The following is a 23,036-nucleotide window of genomic DNA, read 5'->3' as shown; positions in this document are numbered from 1 at the left end:
GCTACATTATAAACATTTGTTCACATTCTTAAAGAAGGTGTTGCTAATGTCGCCGATCGCTCTAAAGTAATCCTACTGTCGTTAGCCATTTTTAGTGCTTTATATATTCAGTTTACTGGCTTAGTATCTATATATTAGATCCGACACTTTAAAGATGCCTAGTGTTGTTGATTCTATTCAGTGCTTTATATATATATATATATATATATATATATATATATATATATATATATATATATATATATATATATATATATATATATATATATATATATATATATATATATATATATATATATATATATTATGTCATAAATACAAGAAAACAAGTATACACTTATAAACATATTTCGAGGAAACCAAATAGCACATAAAAACAAATGAAAAATAATACATACATAGGATTCAGGAATGACCGTTATAGACGATTCCTATAAATAAAAATAATATAAATACGAGGTGAAATAATGGTATAATAATAAACATCAATAAATTGAATTATTTAAATTTTACAGAATTCCTATAAAAAAAATTCCGTATGCGGAATGCCAAACAACCCATGCTGCTTTTCCTGTATATCTTGTTTTACATAAGATCTGGTCTGCTTGGCAACCAAATGCTGATTTTGTAAATACGTTATCAAATCAAAATATAATTAAGTTTAAACAAACCATGGATGACCAAAAGTCTCTTAACGGTGAATTTCCATGATTTATCTGGTCTATTACATTGCTTTTGGGTCAATTATCAGATAAACATTTGCTTGAATTTGTTACAATTTGTCTGATTAATGAATTATTCTACATGTTGCACCGTTAATTTGGAATATTATTATTTATATCGAACTATAGCTTCCAACAGCTCATTAAAAATCTTTATATCCACAATTTATTATCGAGTGTGTAGAAATTCAAGATATATATAGCTTTTAAACATTGACGAACAAGACTAGGATCTGTAATCAACACTCATTTTCTAAAAGAGAGAATAAGAATGAAAAAAAAATTAACATGACTACGTTTTATTCAAGCAGATTTTAACAAATATTCTGAACAGGTAAGGATCATAGATTTTTTCAGACAATAGTAATTAATGATAAGACAGTCAGAATGAGCATTTTACATTTGTATTCATATATAGAACTATGTATACATTCACGGAAACTTTACCATTAATTTGTGGTCACTTTGATCTATTGTCATGATAATGTGTTAACAAAGTAATTTTGTTTATTCCTGATTCGTTTTACAATGTCATATTGGGACCTAAGCAAGAACTATCTTACATGAAAGAAACAAATATTTTGTTGATTAAACACTACATGATAATACAAAAAAATGTAAATACTTACATGAAGACTTGTAAGTTCAGCAGGCTCTGATATCTGGAAAATTTAATGAATTAATTATTTTAATTATCGGATAGAATACACACATTTTATATTTGCAAAACGTATATATTATTCCACATCTAGATTAGAATCAAATATTGTTATAAAACTATAAATACGACAACCATTCAACACCCATATTATTTTCTATAAGACAATTTAGTGTGCTTTAACAATGTAATGCAAAACAAAATGAAAAAAAAAAAATCAACCTTCAAGGATTTCTTTGAAACTTTACGAACAATAACGTTTTTTATAGCTTTATCTCATTTTCATCTTTGAAAAACTTACAATTAGAAGGTCAAGGGGACACATAGCTCACCCTTGCAACAAAAGTCAAATCAGCTTTGTGGAGTTAGACACAAAAACTCTTGAAATTTAGTACAAAGATCATGATTAAAATTTTTGTTCAATTTTATCCACATATTCTATTGTTTCAGTGATTATATGTATTACACTATAATGACCAGTGACTAGAAAATGACATGCTGAATATTTAAAATCATTTTTATTTAAAGATTTACTTACAGGTGATGTCTTGGGTCGCATTAATTTCTACGAAAGAAAAGTTTTAATTAAAGGGCATTTTCAAACTCAAAACCATATTTCTACTGTTTAAATTGTGATAAATGATTATTGAATTTCAGTCGTTGTTTTTACTATTATAGTTTTAGAACATACCAAACAGGCGCCGCCCATTTTCTGTAAGGTACCTAAAATGACAATAGTGTCTAAATCAATATTAATAAAAAAGAACAGTCCATCAATACTACATACTAGACTATATTTGTCCCTGTTGATGTGCAAATTATATTGGTTGATATTGATATATGGTTTTGTCAATAAGTGTAAGAAAGAAATTATGAACAATATAACTAATGAATATCAGAATTAGTGGGCCTTCGAGGGAATAAACTTTGAAGTTTCAGGCCTTTGGACTTCTGGACATTTGGATTACTTGACGGTGACCGTATCATACCAGTTGTCAATTATTGCAAAAGTTATCTGAAATCGACATTGGTTAGATAATTCATTAAGTTATCTCTAATTATAATATCTTTATTCTTTATATCGAGTAAACACTCAATCCTTGGTTAGAAGCGACAATGTTTTGCAGCCCAACCTTTTTCAGATATACAAAAACACTTAAATGAGCTTGGCAGCAAAAAACTTTCGTGAAAACAAAAGTCGTGCAGACGTCCTAATATCTGTTCCACTTTCGGTATTACAATGAGGTGTTTCTTATATAATATAGAAATTTGACTCCTTTAATCATTATATCGATATTAACATACAGATATTTTATCCATATTAGAGGCCGACCAAATCAGTATTTGAAGAAGCTTCGTTGCCTTCAGAAGTTTGCCTTGTATTGGCACTTTTAATCTTTAAGGGAAAATGTAGGTCTTTAGAATGAGGGTTTCTAGCGTCCAGAATCAGGTATATAAATACAGTGACTTTTTCTTCTAAGACCAACCGCCAGCAAAGGCTAGGTCGAAATGCAATGGGTACATGTATTTTGTTTGTTGCAAGACAGACCATTAATTGTGATATTCCCCTAAATACGGGAGGGATCATATTTTTTATTTGTTACCAAAATCAAAGAGATTTTACTGTTTATTACAGTTTAAATATTTTTGTCTATTTTGTTTGTGTTTTCAGTTTTTTTCTTAACTGTTGAACCCGATGTACTGATCAACATGTCATTATACTGTTATATATTAGACCGCCGGTCAAAAGACTGCAATCTATTGGACCGGCAAAGTATTTCGAACAAAAACCTGATATAGGTTTTGAATTTAATTATATTATTGCGCAGACCTCAGTGGTAAACAATGGCAGCGAGATTTCCTGAGTTCCTGAGATTTAATCGAACCTCTTGATATCAAAGACTCCCGCCTACCGCTTTTATTAGAAAATCTACCGCTTTTCTTCAAAATACGTCTTTGGTAGATAGCCATTTTGGAAGCCAATGTTGTCTAAATCTTATTGGGTTTGAAATTAGTGCGTGAGTTTGAATCGGAGGCATACAAACGTTTTTTTAAGTCGAGAGAATGATTAGTTTCCAAGCGTGTGTATTACATTGAACGATGAAAGAAGCCACTTTCAACGATTACATTAGTTACAAGACATGCCAAGAATATCCTCGCCAAGGATAAGGAGGCTTTGCAATTCAACAAGTGGCTTTAACGAAGCCTGAATATATCTTTTAACTTAGCCATAACAGTAAACTTGACTTCCTGTTTATTGCAACACTGCATTATTTTTGATACTTAAAGCATGTAAACATCGTTTTTGATATTGAAAAAGAGAATACGATTTCTTACTAGTTTTTACTTCTCTTATGTGTTAGGATTAACCTATTTTTACCTATCAAACTAAGTCAATTGTTTAAGTCTGCACTCATAGACTTTTTTAACATTAAAATTAGCTTAATCAATTTGATGGTAAATGCCTGCAAACTTTTTTATTGCATGTGTTGATATTTTGATATTTCTAAATTTCAAAAGTCGTTTATATTGTGGTTGATATCGTAAGTTACTTATCAGAAACCTTTACATCTTAGGTAGTATATAAAATATGTGCTTTGAAACATACACGAAAAAGATCACGCGCAATGCTACCGGTTTTTGGTTCGAAATCTACTTTTTTCACCACTGGAAATTAACATGCATGTATTAACCCACTGGTGTAGGTAACACCTTAAGTAGTTTTGAAGCCCGCATATGTTGGCATCAAGCAATAGAAAACAATGACTTGTTCCCTGCACCTCGTGAAAAATATTCTGAACTATTTACTGCTCAGCCATTATGAAATTCTATAAAATTGTATAATATTTTTATCATGCTGTTGCTTTGCACTAAAATAGTTATGTTGCAATGTGTATACATACGTATCAGAGTAACCCATGATTGATTGTCATACTCAGCATATGGTACTTATCAACGCCACAACATGGCCATCTTGTAACACAATGTATTGGGAAAAACAACAGTGTTTTTTTGAATTAGTTATTCTATCATAACGCTAGTTGTGTAATCCATCCATGTTGTCAATAGAATCGGGGTTTAATAAACTTCCCACTGATTTCAGATTAAAGTTTAAAAAGAAAATATATTTTTCATAATGAAATTTTGCCTTGGATCAAATAAAAAAAATACATTTAATTATTATATCAGGAAAGTTAAATCACTTATCAGATATCTATATTTTCTAAGTGTAAACACAGTCTTTGATCGGATTCAACAATAATTGCCATAATATATACCATACCCTACGTTATATTTTAAGCAACATACCTTAATATTCTCCTAAATGCCTGTAAATTCATTCGTTGATATTAAGTATTTAAAGATGACATTAAGCAATTGCCTAAAAAGTCTATTGAATAAAATAACAACGTGTGTTCTGAATCGATGGGGATAATCGGTTGAAATTGAAAGGAAGTTATGAAACAACCTCAAAAAAGCTGTTGCGTGAACAAAGTATCTTTTTTTTAATGAATCAGTAATTTGTTCTGTGCTAGAAAAAACAGTGTAATAAAGCAATGTGACCTGCGAGGTTTGTCACAGGACACATACAGATGGACATTTTAAAGGTGCCTTCTTTGGTGATTTTACGGGATATGAAAGTGGCGACATTGCAGACAAAATACATGACCTGCGTTAGTGACTTTTTTCTGCAATGATCGCTACTTTCATAACCCGCATAAATCATCAAAACAGGCAATTTATTGTTTATATTTACATTTTCTCTTAATAAAATAATTGTAAAAAATAAGTAAAAATCACTAATTTACTGTTAATGTACATGTACATTAGTACGTTAGCTAAAATCGTCTCTTGTGGGAATTTGAGTCAGTCATCAGTATGATTATTTCGTGAATTCCGTGATTTTTCTTATGTCGCTGAACGTTTCGACCAATCGATAAACGGGGCGTGAAGATTTTACGAGTGTGTAAGCGGCATTGTAGAAACCAAAAAATTAGGTAGTCCACCAACTAAGAAACCCATAGATCCTCATCATCCGCCAGTGTTGCAAGTTTTAAGCACTGTTGAACGTAAGAAAATTAATCGTTTTTTCAAAAATAGCAGCTTTATACGCCCACTTGCAGACTTAGGAAATAGGAGTCGATTGATTGTTTTGAGTCGATGGAAATAATCGGTTGCAATTGAAAGGAAGTTAACAAAACAATCTCTAAAAAGCTGTTGCGTGAACAAAGTATCTTCTTTCAATGACTCATGTTGTTCTGTGCTAGACACAATATGATGTAAAAATGCAATGTGACCTGCGAGTTTTTCACAGGACACATAAAAAGAGGATTTTTTAAAGGTGACAAAAACGTATTGAAAAAAAAGAAATAGCTTAGCGAGCCACTAGCTATAGTGTAGTCGCCCGTGACGCAAATAAGTAGGTTTCTGCTTACATTATGTATGGTAGTATTCAGGATATCCTAGAAAAACGCTTTGAAATTCGTAATTTGAAAGGTCGATATATCTTCCTTATCAAAAGGTATCAGCTTTAAGCAGATTAAGTCTGCTTTTAAGTGCAAAGAACTTAATGTATTTTCGAAATTCTAATAAGTTTTGCAACATTCTTAAGCGAGCCTTGCACAACGAATAAAAATCTCATCCTTCACGCTCTTCATATGTGATTGGTCCATCGTCATTTACCCATCTAAACCAGTTTAAACCCGATAATCCAGTGCAATATGGAGTACCGTATTGTTGTTACCATTAAAATAAATATTACGGGAGACAGCAATTAATGCTTAAAATATTGTCAGGTTTTCAGTTATTTAACAATTATTCATATAGCCATGTGCATTTTGAACCTCTTTTAAGATCAAGATCTAGTAAATGAAAGGTACCTACAGGTTTATAAAATTTAAGACATAAATTATTTTAATGATGCTTCATAACAATAGATTAGTTTGATAGGGTGTACCGGGGCTAAAATATTTGGTAAACAAAATGAAAAATCATGTTTTTACTGTCATTTTCAATAATATAGATAGTTTAAAACATGATTTTTCATTGTGTTTACCAAATTTTTAGCCCCGGTACACCCTATCAACTGTTGTGCAAGGCTTGCTTAAGACTGTTGTAAAACTTAATTAGAATTTCGAAAAGAAAGAAGGAAATAAGGAACACATTTCTGAGTGTTGTCCATATCTAAATAATTACTTATATCTAGAATAATTACAGTCTTTCCTAAAACTGAATGAAGCAAGCTTTTGACTTCCTCTTTAAAATGATGTCAAATTGAATTTTGGTATCGGGAAAACTTTTCCCATTATTTAACATAAAATATCAAGACATTTTTTAATTTTCTACATAATTCCTTTAGAGCCGTAAAGTACGGGAAAACGATTCTTCAAATCACTTATGACGTCATAATGGTTCTATCACTAAAAAGACACTCTGGAATCATTGACTAGATTTTGGCCTTAAAACCCAAGAAATAAAACCTTGTGACAAAAATATATATAATTTCTATCAAGCAGTCAATCAATCAATCGTCCTTCCATCTATTCATCTTTCTCTCAATCCATCCATCCATCCATCCATTTAAGTAAATATTTAAAAAAATATGAGCATATAAATTATAATTGATACAATTAAAGGTCAGCGTTTGTAGTGTTGTGAAGTCATCAGGCGATGCAAAAAAGAAATGAAGAAATGTTTCCAGTGACACACACAAAAAAAAGATCTGCTCGCAAGGAATCCAGATCAATCAAACTTTAATTAAAACAGTTGAGTTCACGGACCAATTGCAATCAAAGTAATAAAGTACTGAAAGCCGGACTCTTTTGGTGTGTCTTTATGCATATAATTGTGTGGTAAAGACTAAATCTCTCTCTCTCTCTCTCTCTCTCTCTCTCTCTCTCTCTCTCTCTCTCTCTCATAATTATGCTTTTAATGTCGGCAAAGCGTCAGAGGGCGATCAAATTTTGTAAGCGGCTACAAACAAAAATATATATGTCTAGTAGAAAAAAGTTCAACAGTTGCTGCCTTGAATTTTTCAACAAGCGTTATGTATTCAATCCCCATTTCTTCAACGCGCGGCAAAGTAGTTCATAAAAATCATGCGCATTGTATGTATCCAAAATGCATAGTCTTGTTTTAAAATAAGTTATTAATAAGAAAACTAAAAAAGATAGACAATTCTCTCGAAATTAGAATAAAAGAAACAAAATGTCAACACTTTTGACAAAACGTGGCTCTTTGTGTAACTATTTTGTATAGCGGAAGCTTTTACTTTGACGCTGTTAGGTTTTTTGTTTACTTTTGAAGTTGTGCTATTTATAGTAACATTGGCGATTTGCCTGCCTCCAGCCTGGACTCTGCTTTCAGCAGAGCCCGGTTAAAAAAAAATATATTCAACCGTTCGAATATTAACTCCCGGTCTTAAAAAAACTCGGTTGGAAGACTTCCAAATGTTTTCAGACCGGAGCCTGTAGACCTGCAGCTAGTCAGATATCAGCTTTTTTAGTTGTGAATGTTACTGTATCAGATAAACTATTCTGTTCACATATGTTGAGATGCTAGAGATTATTTGGGTGTTCTCAGAAGTTTTCAAAATGTTTGGGTCAGCGACCGAGAGAAGCAATGAGAAACATCTTTATATTTTGCCAGGATATTGACAGGTTGTCGGCTATTGGTGTCTCCATGTCCCCAGGATTTTCCATACAAAGCCACACAGTTGGGATGACCACTTGAACTCTGAATTGCTTAAAAAGACTTGGACACGATTTGAGCTCAAAATTTTAAATTTTATTTTTCCCATTTTTAATGTTTAGAATGGGTGATATGGGCATTTTTAATGCTTTGACAAAATTTAAAAGTCAGATATTGAGTAATAAGCAAAATGCAGAGTTTGGAATTCTTTGTTTTGTAAACAAAGCTCGAGCCTTTTTATTGTTTAAATATGTGTTTTATTGGTTAAATTTTCAATCAAATGTTGCTTCTTCTATTAATAATATATTTTAAACACGTTGAATAGGTTTGCCTTGTTTCCCACGAGTAAAAAAAATGGTAATTCCATACTTTACATGTACATTATTTGTAATCAAATATAAGACTCGAGTTCTTACCTCTGTATCTCCCTTAACTTAAATTCTAACATTCAAATTTTGTTCAATCATTCACAATGTTCAAGTAAACCATTTTATATATAAAAAATAAAAACAAAAATGTTGTTCTAAAATCGTATCCAAGTCCCTTTAAAATCAGAAGAAAGTTGAAATGTGGTAAAAATAACCAAAATATCATTTAATAGGGGACAACTGGGAAAAAACTTAGTATCTATCTTATCGAACATCGTAGCTGAAAACTCACTTTAATTATTTAAAATAATATGTGTTGTCGTCATATGGTAAATCCTGTTTTTGCAGTCAATAGAAAATTTCTGGCCACAGAATGAACGAGACGGGAAACGGAGACTGGGGCCCACCTATCGACTGACTATTTAAAACTCGCCTGATAAATAAAATTACGCAAATTATACTGTTTTATACTATACTGTATACTTATTTACTTAAAAAGGTTGATGTTCTTAAAATTACACATCTTATATGCTTCTCAAAAGTTTATCTTTGGTTCTCGCGAGAAACCATTGGTACTTTGTATTGTGGGTCAAAATTTACTTACGCCGAAAACATTGTGACGTCACTCAATTATTTTTGAATGAGAGTGTACTGAGGTGAACTTTATAGGTAACAGTGAGTGTATGTCGTATACGTCGTCATTGTTTTTATTGTCTTGCTGATTCTCGTGAGAGTGTAAAGTGATAAAAATTACCATGATTACAGGGAACTACTGGGACGATTAAAACAATACATTACTGGTCCGATTTACTGACGCCAATAATAAAATCCATTGAATGAATGTGCAACTAGTCCGAATTTTCTATTCACACACGCATTGCCGGTAGAGCTCGCTTCGATATAATGGTCGATTCTAAATTTTATAGCTTAACACGACTCGTAAAAGGAAGTGTCCGCCTAGTAATATTTTTCTTTTTTAACGACTATCTCGACAACCCTTTAATACTCGTGGTCTTATCAGTGTTTAGTATTTTGTTGTACAGAGTTTAACAAGCGTAAATAATAAATAAAATGTATGCATTTTTTTCCAAAGCAAGAAAAATAAAATAATCGTATCACATTTTTGTAAAGTAATGATTAAATTTTAAAAGGTTTATGATGTAATTATTAGTAGTATTTCGTTTTTGTTCCATTTTCCACAGAGAAACTCGGTGTTTGATTGCACATATATCTGAATTAAAGGCTAATATTGTATAGAAAATATGATTTAGAAATAACAAACCGTCAGTACAATATCGTAGTAAATTTAACATAATAAATTTTCAACGGTTAATAAATTTAAAAGTAAAATTCTTTGAAACGTGGTGTTAATGTAGTGTAATTAAAACCTGTTTGAACAATATATTGTGGCAAAAATTTTAATAACATGAAATAATTTAATTTTAATTTTCTGAAGATGAGTTTTGTTTTCCAAATCTTAATTGCGTACACATATTCAGATACACTGAAATATCATTGGCTTGAGTGTTGAAAAAATCACTTTCAATAGAAATGACAACAAAAAAAGTGAACAGTTAATTCCAAAATAACAAATAAAATAACTTACATTTAAAGTTTCCTGTTGCTTCAATTTAACAAAAACATATCTATTAGTTTAATGCAAATTTTATGTCACAATATACTAACAACTCGATATTTAGAAATGGAAATGTATGTAATTGTCAATAAAGTATTGTACCCCATTTACTATTCTACCAATTATTTTATTATCTTACCATACAAAGTCTTTCATCATAGAATTACACCAGTTGCCCAATCTCTTGCAGATACATCCATTGAAGAAGATATCTATATATTTTAACATGAATGCGTTACAAAATCGTGTTATATAACATGAACACATTGATGTGAAGTTCATAGCATCTAAACAGAACAAATAACTAAGTCAATAGCACGCCTTACAACAAAATGTTGACTTCTCTTTTAATTTTAATCTAATATGCTTTGGAATTGATACCATTTGACATTAATTCAATCATAGTGCAAAGAATATTTTTTTGGCCAAATAATTTTGAAAAGATTGAAACATACCCACTTTGGATATTTTTTGTCGTTAATAAATCATCAATTTGTTCATGGAAAAGAGAAAATAATGCCCAGAATATTAACTAACAGTTTTTTAGATCTTCAGATGCCAACACTCTTACAATCAATCAAAATCAAAATAAAGTCTCCAAGCAATAATAAGCTGTTAATGGTAGAGTTCTAAATGTTTATTTGTGACATCAAAACTCAGGCAAGCAAGATGAAAATAATTCCACTGAAATTAAATAGGCAAAATACGTAACTTATAAAAGCAATTTGATTTAACAGTTTATACAAAGTTTCCTTAAAATGAAAGGTTTATAAATAAGGAAATTTTTGTCTAAAAAGCTATAAAATCAAAAAACTATACAACGAAGGTATCGTGAAAAGCTACAAAAAACAAGGACTTGATTTGTTCAAATTAAACGACGAAAATAAATATAAGGAAACATATGAGGAAATTATATGTAATTTGCAAAAGGGTACTTTTTTAAAATTAACTTTAAGTATTTAAAAAAACTACAAAAACAAGGACATGATAAGATCAAATTAAACGACGAAAATGAATATAGGGAAACATATACGGAAATTATATGTAATTTGCAAAAGAGTATTTCTTTTATTTTTTTTTCAAATTAACTTAAGGTATTTAAAAAAACTACAAAAACAATGACATGATAAGATCAAATTAAACGAATAAAATAAATAAAGGGTAAAGATGAGAAAAGAAATATATACTTTGCTAAAAAGGATAATGTTTTAGCTTTTCAAATTAACTTAAGGTTCTAAACTTAAGGACAGGAAATGTTTACACTCGTAACAAATTTTCGAGAAGAATATTATCTCGTTGATTGCCGATATTGATTTGAGGAATATTTGAGGAATATGTCATCGTTTGAATTGAAAGGATTGAATTGTACACGTCAGAACTAGCATAAGTTTTTATAAAAAAAAGTTTACGAAACGTGTGCTTTTTTAAATTTAATTATAAATAAAAACACAAGTAATCAATTAGGATTTTTTTGAGCTTATCTATGTAGTAAATATATTCCATATCGTATTTTCAGCAAATAAATAGTTTTATATTTTTTTATACATCAAATGCAGTACCTGGTATTGCATTTCGATTGAAAATAAAATGAAATGAAATTTTATTGAAATGATGAATTAAAAACAAACAATGGAGAACAGAAATTTTAGACTTTGAAGATTTTGCTAAAGAAAATACGAATGATCTATTTCATTTAATCCTTACCGTTGCAATTTCTGAATTCAATATCTTACACTCTATATTAGTTGTATGAGAAGGAAAAGTATATTCATATAAAATTAGATAAACTATGAAAATATATGAGATACTGGTACAGATATTTTCTCATCTAGATCGTATAAATATATTAAATACTATTGATTAGGGATGAAAAAATTACTCGGAGTCTAGTCGATTAATCAAAGGCTTTAGTCGAGCAATATTACTGAAAATAAACGTTTTAGAAAACAACGAATTAGTATCCACAATTACATATTTTTTTCAAAGTACTCATGTTCTAAACCATAATCTAATAAACAAAATCAAAACAATATATTAGCAGCTTAAGATATACATCTTGATCACTGATGAAGAAGCTTTATACTAGTATAAGGACAAATAATGCCGAGAAAAGAAAGCTGTTATTTTCATTCGTAGCTAAACCACTGCTACGATATAAACAAAAAGATGTTTCGAATTTCATTCACGATAACAATCGATGAGACCGAGCGATAGTCGAATACTCGTTGACCTTTTTAATATTAATATATAATTCTTACCAGATGTGTTGATAACGGTTCAGTATTTGATATGCTCTAATATAGTTGGCTCGTCTATTTGTATGATGACATCCAACACAGATGAACAAGAGCAAGTAGAATGTGTTTATGATAGGTTGGTTATATATATGCCGCCTGTTGCTATTTATATTATGTAAATGTATTGTAGCAAACAACTTATTGATGTTTTTTGTTACTGTGTATTTAAACAACCGCTTTTAATAAATGAATTCTAGGTTTTTTTAACAACCGCTGTTGAAGAAAAAAACTTCTATTAGGTTTTTTTCACTCAACCTTACTTTTATTTTATTTTTAATGTTTTTTTTTTTCAAATCATGTCACTTAAATTGTCCATTGGTGTGTCATATATTGAGACACCAAACATATGTGGAAATTTAAGTCGTTCAATCAAATTTAAAGTATGTTAAATGAACTGTTTAATGAAAATGACAATAACAAACTGTCGACCATCTCAAAAATCCATAAAGCGAAGTACGAATTTAAAGCAGAGCAACACGGACCCCTAAACAGATAAAGGTGGGATCAGTTGTCTGTTCAACACTGCAATATAATGAAAGCATTTTGAAAAACATTAGACATATAGATTTGTAATATCATTTGTATATCTCGTAATGTAATTATATTTCTAAAATTTTCAATCTAGAAAATTGGAAAACCCAAAAATATAAATCACAGTTATTTAGATTGACCCTTATGTATTTTTGGCTAAGTTGAACTGAATGTTAAGTGAGCTCCTCTGATCACATATTCTTTGTCGTCCGTCCGTCTATTTCTCTGTATGTCCGTCCGTCAATATCCGAAAAGTATGTAAACCTTTCATTATTTTACTTCTACTAACGACCTACAGAGCAAAAAATAACCACTTTAAGCAAATTTTTAGAACAATGATTCTAAAGATAAATTTCTATATCTAAGTTCTTTAAAGGGTGATTATCACAAATCTTAAAAACCAACGCTTCAAAACTGTCAATATTTATACAAAAGTTTGAATATTGCAGAAAGTCTTATTTATGACATGCGATGATAACGAACAGTTTTCAAATTCAAATGCCAAAGAAAAATTACATTACAGGAGCAGAGCAAACACGGAATTCTTTAAAAGAGTGTCATCGACGAGAGAGCATACGTTCATATTTAAATATTTTACTTTAAAAGACATGAAAGGTAACCTTACAGCAAACTTTTATGATTAACGGGATGACTTCAATTTCCTTACTGATGAAGCAATATACCTTCATCAACTGCATATGTATTTTTATCTCGCAATGGGATGTTCATTATTATTATGACTTCGTATCTCAAATTAATGACTTAGTATTTCGCACGTTTGACGTATTATCTCGTGACAACGATTTTTATATCCGACGCACAACATATTATCTCATACTTATCACATATCATCTAGTAATAACGACTGAGTATACCGTACGTATCGTATGTATCAATTAAACACAACTTTATTGTTGATGTTAGAAAACTATTCACGTTAACAGTTGATTTAATCCTATGTATTATAAAGTTTAGATAATCTTGGTGTTAAAGTGGCTATATTTATGTAAACTGATACTCATTTTCGAAAGTCTAGGGAAATGTTATTTAAAGACTTTTAAATGGCATTCTGGTTTTGTTTAAATAGAAAACTAACCAAAAAAAAACAAAACAAACAAACAATCTTATTCAAGCAGGTGAGTAAATTGCGGCAATGGTAGTATGATAGCAAGACATTGTCCATCAAATACTTGATTAAAGAATGCATGTTTTTTGTAAAAGAAACAAAAATTGATGAAATAGACAGTTGTCTATGGCATTTTTTTGTATAAGGGATGTTAATACAGATACACTATAATGATTTTCTTGCCGATTTCTAACTACAGGTGTTAATCATTGTTTGTTACATTCGAAATATTCATTTTCGTTTTTTTCTTTTACAGGTCACTCTGTCAGGTTAAGATAACAGTTCAATTTGATAAAAATATTATGTTAACAAATTCAAAACAATTATCGACATAAGCAAGCACTGTATTTAATCATAGGTTTTTCTCCTAATAATTTGTTTCATTTGTAAGTTTGTAAGTTTTAAAGATGAAATATAAATTATTGTGAGTTTTGTGAAACACCATTTTTGATTTATTGACTTTTTAAAATTGAAATTTGGCAATTCGAAAAAGCCATACATATTGCCAAGAAGATAATTGTGTTGTTTTGTAAACATACAGCTTGGGTATCATGAAGTGAATTTTGATTATTTTGACTGCGTTATGAACAAAGTGCACGTTTTGTAATTCCTATTAAAGACTTGAATAGTTACAAGGCATTAGTGTTGAAAGATAACATGCGATAATTGTTGCCGTCAAAAGTTTCCAAAAAGAATCCTAATTGGTACTCTTAAAATATTATGGCGGCTTCAATTTTATTCTGTCTAACACTTGACGGCTATATCATTAATCCTGGTTAAACATGTGCTTGTAAATAATCTTATCTTCCGGGTTCAAAATTGAGGTAATTTTATGTATAAAACAAATTAACTAAACTAGAATAATAAAACTGAACCTATAATACGCCATCACTTAGTTTTACGCCTTTAGCTCATTTGAACTGAAGTAAAATCTAAACAAAAAGAAAGACTTAAATTTGTTTATAATTATGTGATCAATGAGTAAATAATAAAGTTTATGTATCATGTCTCTTACATGAGTAGCAGTTCAAATTTAAGATTTTGTATCTTTTCCAATGAATGGAAAAAAATGTTTTCACATACCAGGAACCTTATGGAAACTCTGCGGAAAACCAAGAAATAATTCGGTTTACGCAAGGTTTCCAAGTAGAAACCTGAAGTTTACATGAATGTACGCACGGCATAAAATTGGGCGGAAACATGAAAATAAATAACTAATCATTTCAGCAGTGCAGAAAACATCAATAAACTCAATGCATAAAATATAATGGGATGTGTTTCCTCAGTTCTCTGCAAAGTTTCCATTTTCATGATACTGAACATTTCATCCGGTGTTTCTTCATACTGGTTTTTTAAATCTGAACTCAGAATTGGAAAACAATAAGGTAATGAAAAAAATAACATTATAAATGTTACAGAAGAGAAATTACATAGTAATAATATGACACATCGGTATCTATAAGAAAAGTAAGAAAATTTTTTGTTTTGTAAATGGATGTTGTACCTTATTACTCAAAACTGATAATAAAGTGCATATGCATTTTTATACTATGTCATATGAAAGTAACGAAGAATATGATATAAGCGAGGTTAAACCGGATGCTATGGGGATACTTCAGTTTGCACATGAACTAGAAATATTCCTGCACAATATTATTGGTAACTCAGTTTGCACATGAACTAGAAATGTTCCTGCACAATATTATTGGTAACTCGGGGAACCAGGCTAGCACCAATCGCAGCTTTTCAAACCTCTCCGACAGTGCTCGGAAAAAACACCTCAAATGTATTTACGTTACTGGATGTTACAGTTTTACACAGAATGGAGTCGCTTCCTATTAAAATAAGTATAGGCTAGGCAGTTTTGTATGTCGCTTCTGTGGTATATTTAAGGGTATATCAATGACTTTATAGAAAGTTAGCTTACATCTCAACAGATCGTTATATATATATATATATATATATATATATATATATATATATATATATATATATATATATATATATATATATATATATATATATATATATATAAAGATTTGTAAAAAGGTGGTTGTCCTGGACGTCTATGTAATACATTATAAACGTTTTTCCGAGCCTGCCGGAAAAGCCCGAGAATTTGCGATTGAGTCTAGCATACGTTTTCTAATCTGGATCTGGATCTGAATTCGATGCTTATGCACTTGTTCACGGGCGCTTTAATTGTAAAGTTGTCGGTAAAGCGTACATAAAAAGTACTCCTGTTAAAGAAAAAATTCGACATGTGATATAAGCTGTCAGCATCATTGAATTAGTCATTAGTCAATAGGCATTGTTAAAACGCACGTTAAAAAATTACGCAATTTGAAAAAAAAATCAAAATGCATTAATTTTGGGACCATGTCAACGCACTTTGAAAAAAAAAATTCAAAGTGCGTTGATATCGTCGATATTAACGCTCTTTGAAAAAAATGTTCGGGGTTTACATGTAGTAAAAATAATTGATACTTTTATATACAATAAATGTTTAGCTCAAAGGAATATATTTAAAAAAAGAATCCAGTGCATTCTCAGCTATCTTGATGAACAGGTTCTCCCTGTTCGTGTATGCAACACATTTAACGTTTATTTGGCAGGTACGTAGCACCCGGGGGGGGGGGGGACCCGGCCCCCGAATTTTTTGCACAGCAAAGATTTTTCTTAAATCTACATACAAAAAATTGAATGAACATGGAGTTGAAACACCACTTTTATGGGTCCATGTAAAACATTGAATTGAAAATAAGGAAATGAACAGTGATATTGAATTTAAAGAAATACACGTACTTGCTTATAATATTTTAATATAGAGTTCAATAATGTATATGTATCAAAATCAGAGCAATGTACATTTTTATATTAGAGCTATCATTTTATACACAATGCCTATACAGGCCGCACGGCCTAGTCCGACGTTGAATTATAACGCCGTTTCTATTACGTCGTGGTTCTTGGTTTACCCGAGAGATATATGCAGCATTCACCGACTGGCCAGAGGGTACAATCGCATGCTTTATAAAAAAATCGCTCGTCACTTGTAAATAAGTAGACTTGAACTATTTCGATGTTTTTCTGTGTCCTTCATCATTTGTTTCGTTTGTATCGGTATTTTACCTTAGTAAAAATGGAATTTTATGATGGCGCACTGTTCCGTGCGCTATGCCGACGTCGCTTTCTTTTGCCTTTTTAAAGACATGTTCTTGCCGTAATATCTTTTTAAGTCCTCTGCTAGTTTGAATACGGCTTCAAATGACGTATGACAACAACGTACACCATACAGACTACATCATGATAGAAATTATGAAATTTTGACATGTTTTATAGAAACTGTAAATATTTATATCTAAAAACTCAATTACAAAGTTTAAACAATTTTTACACTGAGCCGTGCGTTTTTTACGCGACTCTTTGATACATTTTAAAAATTTTAGTTTAATTTAATGGAAAACATTTAAAACCATTTTAGTTTGATTAGACATTTTATGACAAACATTTCGATATACATTATGTATAATTATATAAACCAATTTATAGATGACAGAAACGCGATTGTCCACGAAGTTTTTGGACAACCCTCGTACATGTAATGTTTGTCAGTGTAATGTTTTCTTATGCTAGTAAAAAGGTGATTTGGTGATCAGATTTTGAAAAAAAGTTAACGTTAAAATTCTTACGGATTCTATAGCATACAATTGGAGAAATTATTGTTTGGACAGTTTGTTTTACCAAAATCAATGTACTTAATTTGCAACAAAGCATATTTCTTTTAATTTCCATCTTTAACGTTTACTCCAGGTTGCTGAGTATCATATGTTTTTGAATGAAAAATTAGGGGTAGAAGACCCTTTTCCTCTAATCAATTAAATGATCTACTGGTAATCGACCTGTATCTTTGGTTAGCCCCCACCCCGTCCCCATCCCCGTTCTTAAAGACGGTAAATTAGATTAACTAGTGTTAACAAATCATCATACTATAGACAAATCAGAAACTCAGTTCCAGAATTTGTGATTTATACATATTTTTTTCAAAGTGCATTAGGTGTCTCGATACAAAAAATGTTAATGTACCGCACTTTGACTTAACGCAAAACAATGAAGTGGGTTTACAGTGTACTTGGTCCAAAATTTAATGCACTTTTAAATCAAAGTACTGAAGAACTGACGGGAGTTGATTTTGTCGATGTTTATTTATTCTAAAATCAATGATATGTTATTTTGCATGACAAGTACATGTATACGTAGTTTCAAATTTGAATTACGCATATTTTTATAATACGAATTTTTCGACTAGAATGTCGAGAAACCTCCATATGAATCATGTTGAATAATATTTAAAGATATAATTAATTCAATCAAACTATGTATCAGTGGTAGAAATATTTCTCGAAAATTGTATGGATCCAAGCAATTATTTTATATTGGACTCTAGTCTCGTTCAACCAAACGCTCGGCAGACACCATAAATCTCCGACAAGGGTTTCCGGAGACAGCCGAGCGTCGAGTTGAACGAGACTATATTGAACTCTGGCGTAGGAATACATACGACTACAAAAAATATTTAAATTGTTCGTACCATTTAAAATTCATCAATTATTTTCAAGAACTAAGTCTTGTCAGGAGCAATGATTTGTGCTGAGGTCCAAACACTGTTTAACTTTCGGTTTGTCCGAGTGACTGCATAGGAGAGTTGATTAAAAATCAACTCCCAAAAACATTAAAGTGCGTTGATTTGTTCAAAATTAAACGCAATTTAAAAATTTTGTTCAAAGTGCGCAATTTTTTCAAAGTGCGTTGCCACAAGGCATATTGTCATCCTGAAAGAGTTAGATGACTCTCGCGTGCAAATGGTCTGCATTAAAATTAAAAAAAAGTTTCTATTTCAAAGAGCCATTCGCTAAGCAAACATTACGTAACAATATTCAAATAGCCATGAAAACGTGTATTAATCACTAGATAATTCAACTGGCTAGAAAAATCCCTAACAGAAAAGACCTAGATAGTTATGTCACAACCTGCATTCTGTCATCTCGGGGTAAATAGTCTATTATGCAACCCTCAAAGCCATTAAAAATGTATAAAATTGACCCACCATAATAGATTAATATATGACTTTCCAAAAATCATATTAATAGGATATACCCATCATTTCAATTAAAATAAAAATTTGTTCCAGTGACGAAAAAGAAAACATTTGCTTAAAGATCACGTCATTATAGGCAATAAGTACCTTCTTGGCAATATGAGTGAATTTTTGGCAATGCCAAATTTTAATTTCAAAAAGTCAACCAATCAAAAATGGTGTTTCACAAAACTCAAAATAATTTACCTTTTATCTTTAACACTTTCAAACTTACAAATAAAACAAATTATAAGGAGAAAAACGTATGATTAAATACAGTGCTTGCTTATGTCTATAATTGTTTTGATTTTTTTTTTCATGAATTTGTTAACATATCTTTATTTAAACTAAACTGTTATCTTAACCTGACAGAGTGACTTGTAAAAGAAAATTAAAGAAAATAAACATTTCGAATAATACAACCAATAATGAACAACTCTAATTAGAAATCGGCAAGAAAATCATTATAGTGTATTTGTATTAACAACACTTATACAAAAAAAAAACTGCCATAGACAGCAGTCTATTTCATCAATTTCTGTTTCTTTTACAAAACACAAACATTATTAAATCAATCATTTGATGGACAATGTCTAACTGTCATGCAATGTACTACCATTGCCGTAATTTACTCACCTGCTTGAATACCATTTTTTATTGTTATTTTTGAGCTATTTTTCCATCTAAACAAAACCAGGTTGCTATCTAACAGTCTATAAATCACATTTCCTTAGGCTTTCGAAAAATGATTTGTAAAATAACCTCGATTATAAACAATGAATCAACAAATCATATTCCTCTGCAATCAATCAGAGGTTTTGGCTGATTAAGAATGTTTATTTGTTTTATATTTAGTGTAAATCGTTCGAATTTTTGAAAATAGACTCTTATTAAAGCAGATATTACATCACCCTAAATATTCTATTTTTCTTTCATTTTGTATACAAGAAAGAGGGTAGTCACGAACGCCTTCTGTGATCGCGTAAAATAAACGGTCTTAAGGAGATTTGCTGAACAATATCCGACGTTTGCAGAACAAAGGGGAGCGGGAATGGTGCGAAAAGGACACGAAACAATGATTAAGGTACGCTATGGGCCGTAAGGTATAAACTAAGGGTAAGTGTGCCGTATTCTCAATGGTCAACTAAATGCAATTCTGGAGAGAAAAAAGTAATGAAGGATTCCTTATTGCCAATTTTTAAAAGTGGACAATGTCGTTAAAGAAAGGGACACAGGCAAAAGTGACCGACAGTGCGTCTGGCTTGCGAACTAAAGATTGACTAATAGAAGAATCCTAACAATGACTCCTAATACAAGGATCTATGCGATTGCGCATAGTTATGCAATGTTGTTTTAAGATATAAAGGATGTTTTTTTCGTGATCACAAAGGAAGTCCGCTAATTTCAATCGCTAATTAACGTTTTAAACATTAAATTGTTAAGTTGCTGAAAAAAACAAATGCATTTTGGAAGTAAAGTCCAAAATAAAGTTATTTATAAAACAATAAAGCTTGAACTCTGATTCTATGAAATACATACAAAGTTATCGGAAATACCCAGGCAAGTGCTGTTAAAAACAAAAATGGGAAATTTTTTTGCTTATCAAATGCCTACATAGATAGGCATCATGATTAAACAACATTTTCAAGGAAAATCAAAACAAATCACAACGAAACAAAAATAGAATTAACCGACGAGAGTAGTTCAGTATAGTTATAAAGCAATTCTTCAATACTTTAACTTATAATGATAACAGGTAAGATCTTGCTTACATTTGTCAAACACAAACTTTATAATCTGAAACCAAGTAAAAACCCTCAACTATTTCTTACTATTACACAAGCAAGACTCTAGTCACACACTTGGCTTGGAATATTTTATCACGAGGGTGTTTTAACAAAACGACCAATCACAGAGTGTTTCTTTAAGTTACAAAGCCCACTTTATTAAGTTAAAGCTCTGGAATTTGGTGACCTCCTCGTTTTTTTTATATTTTGAGACGTTAGCGGATGTATAAATATCATCAAAACGGTCGCTACCCTCTGGGTCCCGTCGCAATATCATCGACAGTATCCGAGATATCTAACCCGGTGGCGACATTCAAAATTATTCTTTCAGAATACGTCAAATGTATTTATATTACTTGGAGAACTTGTTTAATCCAAATGAAGAGCCAAACCATCTTGTTGTGTATGATACGTATTAAATACTATCACCTGTATATTTTAGAGGTTTTTTTTAATTTAGCTCTACTTATAACAAAAAGGGGTTTTAACATGTTTTGAAAAATGTGATTGGTATTGAGTCTAACAAATACATGTATATTCTTGGTTGCTATTTGTCTGATAAAAAAGCACTCAACAACTGGCAATGGAACACATTTTGCAAGTCAAAATATACAACATATTCACGTTCGTTTTGTCGGTTCGTTTTCCCGACTTTTTGAAGAGACAAAGAGATAATAATGCGACGATATCAAATGCGAAATGACTGTACAAATAAATGCATGTCTGAAGCCTGTCATATAATTACCATTACAAGTTTAAATGTTGTATTATTAACAGGTATATCAAGTTAGCTTCACGGATATTTAAAATTTAGATGTATCCAGACATTGCCTATAAATCTTTGTTATCAAATGATTTGCGTATTGCAAAACAAACTATTTCATGGCGCCATTCCCGAATTTGACAGTAAACACTGTGCCGGATAATTATGCCAGTGCCAAGGCGGCATTTTTGCACCCGCTTAAGATTCAGTTTCGGAAAAATCCATACATACCAAATGATAGACCATTGTCTAGAGAGTATATAACCACTTTTATTTTTAGTGTGTTTCACCTGACAGGTGATATATTTACCTTTAAAAATTAATATCCCATAGGAAAATGATAATTCCCAAAGGGGAATTAATTCTCCTTCAGGAAATATATACAATCCTATAGGATTTTTAAAAAGTCCTATAGGAATTAGATTTCCTATATGAGAATGGGATTTCCGGTAGTAATCTGATTCAGACATGTAGTTTTCCTACAGGATATTGAGTTTTCCTATCGGATTTTATCAAATCATATCGGAATTGAAATTCCTATAGGAAGTTCTTGTATTCCGATAGGAAATTTCAAATTACCTATAGGAATATTGTTTTTCCTATGAAAAACATTATTTTCCTATAGGAATTTATTTTTGAAAGGTAAATATTTCACCTGACAGGTGAGATACAATGATAACAAAGGTGGTTGTTAACTCTTTAAGCAATAGTCTATCATATGGCATATTTGAATTTTTTTTTATATATGCAGCTTAGACGGGTGCAAAAATGCCACCTTGGCACTGGCATAATTATCCGACACAGTGTTAGTACACAAAATGCAAAATTAAAATCATGAATTCTAAAATGATCTAAAAAAAATTACACGATTCGTTTGTATACCAGTTTGTGTTATTTTTGTATAACAAACATATGTAGACTATATTTTTGGTTAACATTGTTTAGCCTCCTATGACAGTAGTACATTGTAGTAAATCTTCCTTTTAAATATAGATATTGGTCTTTTGATAGCTAAAAATAAGACATCCTTAAAAAAATAATGTCTTCTGTTTTAAAATAAAACGTTAAGATGGTCACGAGTCATGTGACAGAAGAAACAGATTTTTTAAGGCTTTTTAAGACTCTAAAAGGCCGACGCTCTGTATAACTTGGTTTACTTTGGAGATAGCAGCGGGGAGGTAATGAGCTATATGGGTTAGAAGTATAGGTCTCATTTGCGGTATATCAAATAAATGTAAACGGACCGTTTGAAATGTGTATATTCTTGGTTGCTGTACAAGTAATGCAAAGTCAGGAGGGTGATTTCAGACTACACGGTCTC

At 30.8% G+C, this 23,036-nt stretch overlaps 1 long non-coding RNA gene across 1 annotated transcript; it reads right to left on the bottom strand.

Annotated features, from left to right (window-relative positions):
• Positions 1-562: 562 nt before the first annotated feature.
• On the bottom strand, positions 563-12,420 carry LOC117689877 (uncharacterized). Its single transcript, XR_010708917.1, has 6 exons — positions 12,333-12,420; positions 10,214-10,286; positions 10,045-10,062; positions 2,072-2,103; positions 1,919-1,945; positions 563-1,384 (listed from the first exon to the last, which is right to left on the bottom strand). It is a non-coding gene; the product is annotated as an uncharacterized lncRNA (long non-coding RNA).
• Positions 12,421-23,036: the final 10,616 nt, after the last annotated feature.

This window comes from Magallana gigas, chromosome 8, assembly GCF_963853765.1.
Source record: "Magallana gigas chromosome 8, xbMagGiga1.1, whole genome shotgun sequence".
NCBI classification, from domain to species: domain Eukaryota; kingdom Metazoa; phylum Mollusca; class Bivalvia; order Ostreida; family Ostreidae; genus Magallana; species Magallana gigas.
This window is presented reverse-complemented; position numbering and strand designations above follow the sequence as displayed.